The sequence below is a fragment of the Pipra filicauda genome, unplaced genomic scaffold (assembly GCF_003945595.2).
Source record: "Pipra filicauda isolate LSUMZ 115617 unplaced genomic scaffold, ASM394559v2 scaffold49_size4853605_pilon, whole genome shotgun sequence".
Classification (NCBI taxonomy): Eukaryota; Metazoa; Chordata; class Aves; order Passeriformes; family Pipridae; genus Pipra; species Pipra filicauda.
In genome coordinates this window covers 1,372,924-1,385,386 of record NW_024104642.1, presented here as the reverse complement: position 1 = coordinate 1,385,386, position 12,463 = coordinate 1,372,924, and the positions used below count along the sequence as shown (strand labels likewise).

General features: G+C 40.3%; 1 long non-coding RNA gene across 1 annotated transcript; it reads right to left on the bottom strand.

Annotated features, from left to right (window-relative positions):
* Positions 1-968: 968 nt before the first annotated feature.
* LOC120324343 lies at positions 969-7,369 on the bottom strand. The gene is made up of 3 exons (XR_005565588.1): positions 7,317-7,369; positions 6,676-6,837; positions 969-1,084 (listed from the first exon to the last, which is right to left on the bottom strand). It is a non-coding gene; the product is annotated as an uncharacterized LOC120324343 (long non-coding RNA).
* Between the last annotated feature and the right edge of the window lie 5,094 nt (positions 7,370-12,463).

Sequence of the window (12,463 nt, the reverse complement as noted above, 5' to 3'; positions counted from 1 at the left end):
CCCTCATGCTGGTAAGTAGTCATGCTAATGAGTAGTCTCCTTAACTCCAGGGGAAAAATTTTTGCCAGCAAAGGTTTCACAATCCCAGCCCTAAACATTTTTAAAACGATTAATCAATGTGAACTAACTTAAAGTGGGGGGGGGGGGGGGGGGAAGACAAAATAGGAGATGGTTCTTTGGAAGGGGTGCAGATTAATGCTGAGCAATAGATGTGTTTTTGGGACTAGCAGAGCAAGGAAGGAATGTGCTGCCACTGATACACACACACACACACACGCATGCACACACACTCTGCCACCCAGAACAGAGAGAATGAGAACAAAAGAGTTTGGCTGCTTCATATATCTGGGGGCGAGACTCGCTTCTCCATTAAGTTTCCATTCTGCATCTTCCTCAGGTCGAGGTCCAGTCAGGCCCCCATAGAGAGGAACATATGGAAAACAGTGGCAACGAGCTCTGCTCTACCTGCTGCTTTGCTGGGCTGAGAGTCCTCCAATGCCCTGTTTGGGAGCATTGCTTTACATGGCCAAGTGCTGTAAAATAGAGCTGAGAATGATGAGAGTGGAAGCACACAGGGCTTTAAAACCAAAACCAAACCTTTAGATAGCACCTCACCCAAAGAACCTCTGCTGAACAGAGGATTTTTGTCAAGGACATATAGCTCTGTCTGTATATAAACAGTATATATACGCTACACATTCACTGCTTGGTACGCCTCCTATTTTTAGTGAGTTTTTAAAACAGCAAGCAACCTGCTGCATGCTAGGCAGCCTGAAACAGGCACAGTCAAATGTGAATAAGGGTGGATATCATGAGGCCCTGGATTTTCTTACTGCTAATGTCTGATGTAACCCTTATGCATGGCAATAAAAGTCAGTAAAGAATCTTGTGGGCACCAAATATGCACTGCAATTTTACATACCCTAACTTGTATTTGCTCTCTACTGAACTGCCTTACCTGAGCTGTGATGACTTCAGAAGGAAGGGATTTAATAGCAGTAAGGGAGGTTTTTTTGTTTTGTTTTTGTCTGCACAGCTCTGGATCTGAGAGAAATATGACTAAGAAAATGATCTTTCACATCCCCTGGAAAGAAAATAAAACCATTTGGGTCCCAATATAAAAACAAGCATCGACATGTCTGAAATTCTGTGCCTGCTATAATTAAAACTCACGAGCAACTACAAAACAACTCTGTTTCTGTCTTTATGACATGAAACATGAAGACATTTAGAAATGGGCTGACAGAAAAGTCAGCAAGGAAATTTCACCAGAAACCTTCTATCCCCTGGACAAATTAGGGGTTTTTTTATCAGGCAGCAAACCATTATCATAATATTTATGATTCCCCTTGCCTCGCTCCTGCTGGATGTCGCAAAAGGAAAAATCTTTGGACTTACCTGTGTCTGGCACAGATTCCTAGTCTAACACATTGGTTGAATATGCAGGCACGAACATGCTGTCATCAGCATGTCCTCCTCCTTCTTGTGGGCTTGAAATAATTTGATATGCCAAGTTAGACAATGCCTTAAATCAATCAGTAGCTCCATTTTCTCCAGTGGCTGACACTATTTCCAAAAGCGGGTAGGAGATTTAGCTACATAACCATAAACCGATGGAAGATAAGTGACCCCCTTGAAGACATTGAGAACATCTGACTATGCTCTTTTCCCCACACTCTCCACAGTTCCCTTATTTCTAGTTAGAAATCATGTTATTGCAAATTTCACAATATTAAGTCCTTTCTGAAGGACCTTTTCAACTTTTCTGTTACACTTCATGGTCAACAACAAGCATGCTGAACATATGCTTTAATGATTGCCACAGCAATCATTCACATAGAACAAGTTTTCTTTCAAAACACTTCAGAATAGTAAGGAATTGGGGGAGGGAAGTTATCAGCACTAATACAATTTATAAGACAAACCCTGTGTGGATGCAGTGGCAGGTCTGCTATCAAAGGCAAAAACCTTCAGGCATTTTACATCCCATAATCCCAATGAAAGCCTGTTTTTGCAGATACCCTGCAGTTCATGAATCACTGGCTGTAGCATACAAAATCCCCTATTTAAGTAATTACAGTACAATACACAAATCTGCACAGTGGCTGATGTTATATAAAATATTCCAAGTCAGTCTCAAAACCACAACATATTAAAAAAAATCCTAACTGGAAACAAGTGCCTTGCAGTAAGCATATTTTGTGAAATAGGGGATGCTGTGATCTAATCATATTAGGTCTGTCCTGGAGACTGGAAGAGGCCTGGCAACATAGGGACCCAAGTGAGTCATGGACAGCGAATGGTTCCTGTCTCTCCTGTCTCCAAACACTGTTTTCTATTTGTTTTCACTTGGGCTTGGATAGATCCTCAAGCTCCCCATTTTTACATGGCTGGATGGTATTGTTATTGCCAGCTTAGTTTTCAAACATCAAAGAATACAGAAACATCTTAAATATAACATTAGCCATGCATTGCCTGAACAATGGGGCTGGTTTCCATGTCTTCTGCAGAATGAATCGAATGCCTGGTATTTTAAAAAGATACCAACACTGAGCCAGGCAGTATGAAGTCTTATCTCTCTACTTAGTTCTGGTTTATCTCCACACCTGGGAAGTTCAGCTTCTACATTCAGCAACAAGGAAGATAGGCTTTCTTTCATGAAGGGCCCTTATTTGCCTAACTTAGCTTTCATCTATGGGCAAATTACTTCACCAAAGCTTGTACCCTTCAGCTACTCTGTAAATCAGATTTAGAGTGACAAGCAGGTGGCATTTTGCCAAATCATTTCCAGAGCAAACCAGCAACACTCAGTCATATCCACACAATCAGAAAACAAACAGAAAAGGATAAAGAAAGGTAGCCCTGTTACAATTTACGAAGCATGATGAATATGTTCAGTTCAGATTAACTAGAAAACATGTTCTATTCCTCTACTTACAATTTAAGATCTGGCAAAGGTCACAGCAGAAAAAAAAATCTGAACTGCAAAATTAGCATTACTTTTATTGTAAGACTACTGGCTTTCCTCTTCCTTTCTGAGGAAGAGACCTCCTTCAGTGGAAGCCATGGCTTTAGGAATGTTGATCTGAATCAGACTTAGCATTTTCAGAAATCTCCTGTACTTCCCACAATGTCCAAGGTTCAGTAAAAACTTTATCTTCTTGTTCTTGGTGCAAGAAATCTGCAGGACAATTGGAACTTGGTTTACAAAGAAAAAATTATAATGGCCCACAAAACAGAAGGTCAATCAATGTTTTGGAAGTGTTTTATGAACTGGAAATCTTTCTCCAAAGTATTTCACTACAGCCCAATAAAACATTACATGCTGGTGGAATTTTATCCTCTTAAAATTGGCAAAGCTTTCTTTGCTAAAGAGTAAGTTTTGTTCAGGTTTAATTTACTTTCAAGACTCCCCCAAAATCAATGTAATCACTCCAGTGCAGTTTGACAGGTTCCCGAGATAGTGTAAATTAAGCGACCCACAGCAACCAGGGAACAAACACCAACTACACAGTGAAAACGGGCAGGAACAGCAATTACCACCAAAAAAAGCAAAAACTGGCAAAGGCTGTCTGTATTAGGTTTGTGTAGAGCTCCCAGGCAGGCTGTTAAATCAGGCATAAGGTTTTGTTTGAAGGAATGCAGTGCTACGATGCAGAAGACTTTCCTGGGTTAGGTCTGCCTTTTGCTACAAGCATCAATCACAAAGAGCACAAGCAGTTTGAGTTAAAGACACAGTGAAGAATTTGGCAGAAATTTGGACTGCTCTGTATGTGGGATGTTGTGATTCCTCCAGCTGCAATTCCCTAGGATGCATTTCACCTAGCCAACACCTGACAGGAAATATTTAGGAGGTTATAAGTCTTCTTTAGAAGAAAATTACAGTAAAAGGAGGTCCAATATAACAACTAAAACATGAGAAAAAGGTTTCTCACAGTTTGTGTTCAAGGTGCTTGGCTGAAATCCGGGCTTCATAAAAAGTCTTCCGCTGTGCACTTCCAGGAGGCCAGGTTTGTCAATGTCTAGCTAGCTTCCCTATGTATTTGACCTGCTGTGTTGCCTAGCTGATGCTAGTCGAAGAGTAGCAGATTCAATCACACTGTGAAGAACAAACATAGTAATCACTGAGATGGAATACTGTTTGGTTTGCGTAGCCCAATGCACCTCAGTAGGCAGTCATTTAGTAATATGAAGAAGGTGTCTCCATCCCTCCATCCTTCTCATTTATTGGGTTTATTTGACAGGGACAGGGAGTCAGAACTTCGAGAGCATTTTTTTGACATAGTTGATGCGTTGCTGCTGGTCTTATTTTTCTCTAAAGAGATTTAGTGACTCAACAGATTACCAAGATTTTTGATTCAAGGATCATATTGCTACAGCATGACAATTGATTTGTCTGTTGTAACAGAGATAGAGTTGTATTGTAACTGTACCACACTATCTAATCACTCCTTTTCATATGCATATAGGTTATTTTGTGGTTTTAATTTAAAGAACTGAACAAAATATCCAGCCTTATGGTAAAGGGTAGTCTTGTGGCTGTCATACAAATGTTTTTCCGAAAAGCCTTCTAACTCACAAAGAAAATCAAAGAGGTGGGAAAGAATGGGTGCGGCCTATTCACTCCTACCTTTTTATGTCTGTTTAAAATTGCTGTCAAAATTGCAACAGTAACAACAGTCAAGATAGTATCATCTTCTCCTCAGTATCTAAACACAAAGCCCAAGAAACAGAAACAAAAGTTTAAAAAGCAGACAATTTTTCATGAAGCATGCCCAATGCCTAGTATCAGCCTTTTTCCTGTGTTCACAGTCAAACAACCATTGTGAATGAGCACTGGAGGGAGTGTCCATCCTGGGAGGGTGGAAGAACTCACAGAATTATGACTGAGATTAGAACATAGCTTCCAGAAAAAAACCAGGTATTTATCTATGCCCTTTTTCTTATACTTCCTGTTAGCCCCTACTCTTCCAAAACCCAGAGAATGAAATTATCATTAGAAGAAAATAGCCTTAAGTTCTGCTAATCATTTGTAACAGTCTGTATAGCCACTAACTGAAGCAGGGATCTCTGGTCTATTGTGGTGTATTATGTGACTTGAAGAAAACGAGATGGGAAGGTAAATATACAAAGTAGGATTTAGCAAGATGCTGGGTGAAGAGGGACAAAACCCCTTCTTATGGTTGCCAGTAAAAAGGAGGGTGACATTCTTATGGAGTCAGAAAGAGGTCAATAAATCATCATCCTTATCTTGCAAACAGAGCCTGTGACTTCAAAAATTAGCTCATTTATTCTGCACAATTAAATTTATTGAAGTGTGACAGAAAAAGTTTAGCAACCACTGATGCAGAAAGGCAGCAACAACAGAGGCAGGCAACTGGCTGAATGACACAATTAGTTGATTTTCATTTTATTTATCAATATAATTATTGAATTGTATTCATCTTATTTCACAGATTTTTACCATTATTAGAGCTTGGGCCTCAAGGGAAAGAATTAGTTCAAATTTTCAGTCTAACTTAATATGATTATAGAGCTGCTAATAAAAGAAAAGTTCTATAAAGTGCTACACAATCTTGTATTCAATGTCACCCCACCACTAGGCTCTGAAATCCAGAAACCTTTCATGAAAAAGCAGTAAATTGAATGTGAATAGTGAGTATACTACATTTCCTAGATGGAAACTGAACATGTTTGCAGGGTCCCACCTTTATGTGGCTTTAAAAGAGCCAAAATTCTGTGTTTTAAACTCACAGATACATTTCTTTCTTAAAAAACCCAACCAAACAGAAAAAAAACCCAACAAAACCAAAAAACCAAATAAACCACTCTGAAAATAAAAAAAAATCAAAAACAAAACCCAAAACCAATCAACCAACTAACCAACCAAAAAAAACCTCCAAAAAACCCACTGCACCATCTTTGACTCCATCCCTACATCAAGGTTCAGTAAACTTCTTTGGAAATGCTGTGAAAACTGTGCAGGAATATTGGAGAAAGACTGCCATGCCAGAGGAACAGTGGGTGAGTATGGTTCGTATGCAAAATTACCACACCGACTATTTTGGTACACACTGAAAAAGTATCATTCCAAAACTTCTGACAAAATTTTTTAAAAACTGAGTAAAAGCTAATGACAAATTAAGAGAGGTATCTGTTAGCAAAAGTTACTTTTCTTCTTGTCCAGTCCAGTTTAGAAGCATCTAGACTACTCTGAGTTGCTCTGGCTCACTTCTTGGCATGCCTTTCTGCCATCCGCAATGTCTGCTTTGGTTTTAATCTTGTAAGAGACAGAATGAGAAAGGCTGGACCTGACTCACACACGTATTCCATCCTTGCTTTCTACATACATGAGGAATCAGGCATATGTTCAGCAGTAAGCTATATAATAATTCACGTCCTTTCTCACAGGTTCAGGAAATTGGACCACATGCTATTGCAAGTGACTAACTTTTCCAATGTTTTGAAAGACTATTTCCATTGCAACTAGCTTATTCAGTTCTACCCTCCACTTCCATTCCATAAAAATTAATTTATTTGGTCTGAGAAAAAGACAGGCCATTTTTCTCAATGTTGGTCAAAGTATCATGGAGCATTGCCTAAAACATTAAAAAATGGAAAGGATCCAACACAATTCTATAGCCATAATTAATAAAAATGAATATTGTTACTTACAATTAATGACTGATTTTGGGTGTTAAGAGACTTCCAGAATTCCAACTGACTTAAATAACATATATAGTTACTAGGATCTTGATGTCTGTGTAGGATCAGACTATGTTTTGGGAATTCAGCATAGTAATTTCTTCAGAAAGGAGCAAGAAGGAAGGTGTATGTCTATAAGACATAAAAATTATTAGTGCTAATAAACTGGATCTCACTGGGACTATTCAAGTTCAATTTGACATGCGCTATCTACGGAAAAAAGGATCAAAAGAAAGAGAACCATATATTGCATATTTTCTATTGTGTGTTTCTTTGGGACAAAGCGTAGAAAGTTAACTTTTCATTTATGGAGAATTATATGCCCCACTGGGGACCTGGAGTTGACGGAAAACACTCCGTAGCAGCACCCTGCAGTGATCCACCCACCTCCAGAGATGCAGGAGCAGCAGAGGTGGCCCTGTCTCCAAAGAGCCTTTGCTTCAGCATTAGAAATATTTTAACAAAGAGACAGGTGGGAACAAAAAGGGATCAAAACCCAAAAGATAATTTTAGTGGTTTAGTTGACTGAAGATACTTCCACTGCAGCCAAGACGAACAGAATCTTCACTGCTTTTGCTTATATTCAGCCTAAATGTAGGGGAAGAGCATACCTTCATGGACTAGCTTCTTACAATCTCTTCAGAATTCAGCAAGGCTCTCATCAACAGGGAGAAGCTGCAAATGAGCACAGGAAATGTTTCTAGACCTGAGTGAATATTCAGCAGTCCAATAACTACTATTTCACTCTTCTATGGTACTTCTCCCTCCAAAAGCCTGAAACTGTCTTGTAAAGAAAGCTTTCTCGTCTTATGAGGTCCCAATTCAGCAGGTGAACTTCCCATATTCAGAGCCCCTCAAAAGACACAAGAAAGGCTTTTGAACGTAAAACAACTGGATTTTACTAGAATATAAATTAGAGTTCCTAACGTCTCACAGAATCATCAGGGTTGGAAGAGACCTTCAACATCATCTAGTCCAACTGTCAACCTAGCACCACCATAATCACCTCTAAGCCTCATCCCCAAGTGCCACATGCCTCGAACACTTCCAGAGACACAACTCTACCACCTTCCTAAGCAACTTATTTCAATGCCTAATGACTCTTTCAGTGAATTTTTTTCCTAATATCTAATTTGAACCTCTCCTGGTGCAACTTAAGGCCCTTTCCTCTTGTCCTTTCACTTGATACACGGCAGACGTGACAGATCCTGACCTCACTAGAATGTCCTTGCAGGTAGTTGTACAGAGCAATTAGGTCTCCTGTGAGACACTCCTCTGCTTCACAAACAACCACAGTTCCCTCAGCTGCTGTTCAAAAGACGTGTTTTCTAGACCCTTCACCAGCTTCGTTGCCCTTCTTTGGATATGCTTCAGCACCTCCATGTCCTTTTTGAAGTGCGGGTCCCAAAATTGAACACAGGATTTAAAGTGTGGCCTCACCAGTGCCAAATACAGCAAGACAATAATTTCCCTAGTCCTGCTGGCCACACTATTCTTGATACAGGCCAGTATGCCACTGGCCTTCTTGGTCACCTGGGCACACTGCTGGTTCATATGCAGCTAGCTGTCAACCAGCACCCTGAAGTCCCTTTCTGCTGAGCAGCTCTCAATGCAGCTGGCCTCAGCCCATCAGTCTGTCAAGATCCTTCTGTTAGAGCCTTCTTGACTTCCAGCAGATCAACACTCCTACCTAACGACGTTGTCTGTGAACTGACTGAGGGTGCACTCAACCCCCTTGTCCAAATTGTGGATATAAATGGTAGAAGGAACTCTCTTCCTCTTACAAGGGCTGCAGTTGAATCAACTATACCTTATTATAAGACAATCCAACCTCTAAACTGAGAATAAGTAAAGCAGACACTGTCCATTGGACCTTGGCATTATCCTAATCTTCTAGTTGGGAAACAGGAGCCAAGAAAGGGAGACATCTAAGATAATGAAGATTATTGTGAGAACTCTGACTTCCCAAATGTCTTTTCCAATTCTCCACCCCTACTTGGCTGGTTTATACAGCATGCCATAAAAATTTAGATGAGTCCATTTTAAAGTCTTTCATGTTCTGGAAACTCTCACAAAGCTCACACACTCAGCACTCAAAAGAATGCTGTTCATATGCATTGAGAGATCATTAGGTTTAATTTGTCTGATGTACCAGATTTTGTCTTAAAAATGTTACAAGCCTGGAGTATGCTTTTCTCCACCTACAACAATCAGTGTTTTGTTTTTCTTACTATTTCTCAAAATAAAGACTCAACCAGGCCAGTTTTGTTCAGGGATGAATGTAATTTTTGACTGACTTCACAATCTTTCCAGATTAACCCCATGGACTTCTGTATAACCGTCAGGCCTCTGAACTGACTTTTCATTCCAAATCAATGTTTCCTAAATAATTATTTACCCATGAAGAGGTCACAGAGGCCCTATGGCAATATTTTCCTCCCCCTTCCATATGCAGAATCATTACTCGAAAGGGCAATGTGCCTCAGGTTTCCAGACTACTCACCAATTATTTTCTTTAGGCCATATTATGCACAAGTATTAATGTGCAGCACCAAATCTGGAGAAAGCCTTTCCAACTCTTCAGAGGAAACAAATTAATTGGATATCATCAGTGAGAACAAAGTGCATAGACACTCTGCACGTATGAAGTTCCTGAGCCCCCCTAAGCTTTTCAACTGATAGGCCCAGGCAACAGTAAATAGTGGTTCTGAAAAGCACAGGGAGCAGTACTACATAATTTCATCTTTCTATGTATCAGCTTTCTTACCTAAAAAGTAAAGATTTACCAGTCAGTCTGAAGCACTCAGCATTCTGGTGTTACAGGAGGCCACCAACAGGGATTATTCCAGGCCTGAAACTGGGCAAGATGCAGGAAAGGGAAAGGATCACAGAGATGAGTCCACAGCATGAAGTGCAGTCAAAAAGGTAGAGTTGCACAATATTTCAGGGTGAGGCAACCCACTCCTCCATATGGTTTCTGTTGGATTGAATAACACCTCCATTTGGACAAGTCCTGAATTTGAACACAAAGCAAAATTCCCTTACCAGAAAGTTCAAGTGCTACAAAAGAGGGCTGAGTTCTGTCAACTCCATCTTTTGCACCATATTCTGCCCACCACTTCCTTTGCAGCTTCACTCAAATTATAAATAGTTCAGCATGACAGATCTGACCTGGACATGGCAGTGGACTGTATGTCAGTTGCAAGGGACAATAACTGGAGCTGATGCATCTGAAAGCAAACAGGTAGCAGCACCAAGACACGAGTTCATGACTCTTCTCCCTTGGCTCTTATGAGACTATGCAGAGTAGGATGTGCTCAAGGCTTGTGCCACCGCTTACACAGAGTTTCACAATGAGTAAGTATTAAAAGAACACAGCTTGAAACAGCCAAGTTATAATGACAGATGATTATAGCTAGAAGTCAGTTACTAAAGGAAATGGGGAATAAACTGTGGAAAATGGAACACTGAAAGCCTCTGTGGGAAGTGGCGTTTTTTCCTGTGCCTAAGTGCAAACAAGATAAATTGACACAGATCAAACAAAATGTTCCCTCTCCTCAACTCTCAGAATCTTTGAACAGTAGGAGATCCACCAGCCTGAGATTAAACAAAAAAGTGAAAGGAGTGATTAGAGTGAGGGACTAGTCAATACACAGGTTTTGGAAAAGGAAATGCTGTATTTAACACCCATTACTTGCCTTTATAGCATGTAAAATGTCAGAACATTTGGGCTTCCTCTCTGCATCTCACTCACCAGAAGCGGGTGATCAACAGACCATCCCATTCATGAGTGAGGAGCTCACCAAGAAGATAGAGCCAAGCTCTCCACAGTAGTGTATGGTGGGAAGACAAGGCATAAATGGAAAGAAGTTCAGACTGGTTTTTTTCTCCCCCTGAGGGTTGCCCAGAGGCTGCGCATCCTCCTTGGAGGTTTTCAAGGCCCACCTGGATAAAGCCTTGAGCTCTCTGGTTTCATCTTTTGGCAAATACTATTTAGAGCAGGGTGCTGGACTAGAGATCTCCTGAGATGTTTTCCAACCTGAATATCCATCCGGTGATCATGCCTGCACCAAAATTCTTTGCATATTAAATTATCCTGTATGAAAAAAGAAAGCAATTGGTAGAGAGGACTCTATATTGGTATTGGAATATTTGGGTTCTGCTGCATTTTGTAACAGCCAATTAAGTACCACTACAATTACATTACAATTGAGATTAAACTTACATGGGGAGTACCTCTGTATTAATACCCACGTTTGTCTCCAGTGTGTCAACAAGCAAGTGATTTCCAGCACAGAAAGTCTGCATGCTATACACCGTTGTACATACTACATATAGTATGGTGTTCTGATATAGTGACCCATAAGAGGAAAAAAATGCACATGCACTGGAAATTAAGCTTCATCTCCTGTGGCTGGAGCTGTTCAAATATCCAAGGTTCCATCAGACTCCTTCAGCTTAGCGCCACCTTCCCTTGCATTTCTGGGGGATGAGAACATAAGGAAATGCCATTCCTTTTACAGCTAAATCGTGCTATTACTGCAGCTACTTCTGAGATATTGGTACTGTTTGTTCTTCTAGCAGCAACTTTGAGGAACTCAAACAGCTTCATATTGGTCAGAGAACATACAGGAGAAAAACAAGCTGAAATTTTGGTGGAGACCTTAATTATGAACACATAAGGATAAGTACATTTTTTCTTCTTTGAGTCCAGAATGTCCAGCCTGTACTACACAGCAAGAATTTCTAACCCTTCTCCAGTAATGTCATTGATGCTAGATATTTAGTGCAATGATTTCAGCAGCGAATGTCAAATCTCTTTCAAATATTTGCATGTTTCTTAGCTCCTAAACTGACAAGCTTTAATTTAAGCAGATAGAAGTGAAATCTGCCACAGCACATGTTGGTTAAGATAGTTAAATTATGCAGGCCACAATGAGAAAGGCACAGAGCACATGCAATCCTCATTAGAATCAATGTGGCAGGGGCTCTTCTCATAACAGTTATTTAAGCAATAAATTAATTAAAAACTCCTCAAAAAGCCCAAGCACAAAACTATTCAAGATGTGCGGGAAAAATGCCACACTCTTGCAATCTGCTCTTCATGGAAAAAATGGCAGTCCTCTTTTTTCATCTTCATTTCTCTTTTCCCTACATAACTCATGTGAAGTGTATAATACATAATTAAGCAATTGAGACAACAGAAAGCACAAGGATATTAATTCCTGCATCATACCTTTGTGAAGCTCACATTAATAGACCCCTGCAGTGTGGGTAGTGGCAGATGCAAGCACTTTGAGGAGTTTCCCAGTCACTGGTAAACCTTGGAATAAAGCTCATACCATCTTAGAGGCGGGATAATCCAGTCATAGGATCCAAATCCATAGAAAACAGGCTTCTCATATGCCAGTTGTTAATTCCAGCTATTAGGCCTGGATTCTAGACCTGCTTTTGGATAGAACTAACTCATTATCTCCACCTGTCAGTTCAAGTACGTGACAAAGGACTGGATCTAAGCCTGCAGTTAGGTGCCCACAGTGCCACTTGGATGAAGTGGAGAGGCCTGACAGCAAGTGATCTTCTGTCCCTCCTCTAACCACTGGGTCCTCCAGAGCACTTACTGAGGCACCTTTAATTCTTCTGCTGAGCATGTTCAGAAATGTGTCTTGACTACGCTGGGCCAAATATCTTGGAGCCTTCATATCCCACAAGCCATTTGAAACTTATGAATTAGGTCCCCTAGTGCTGATGTTCACTT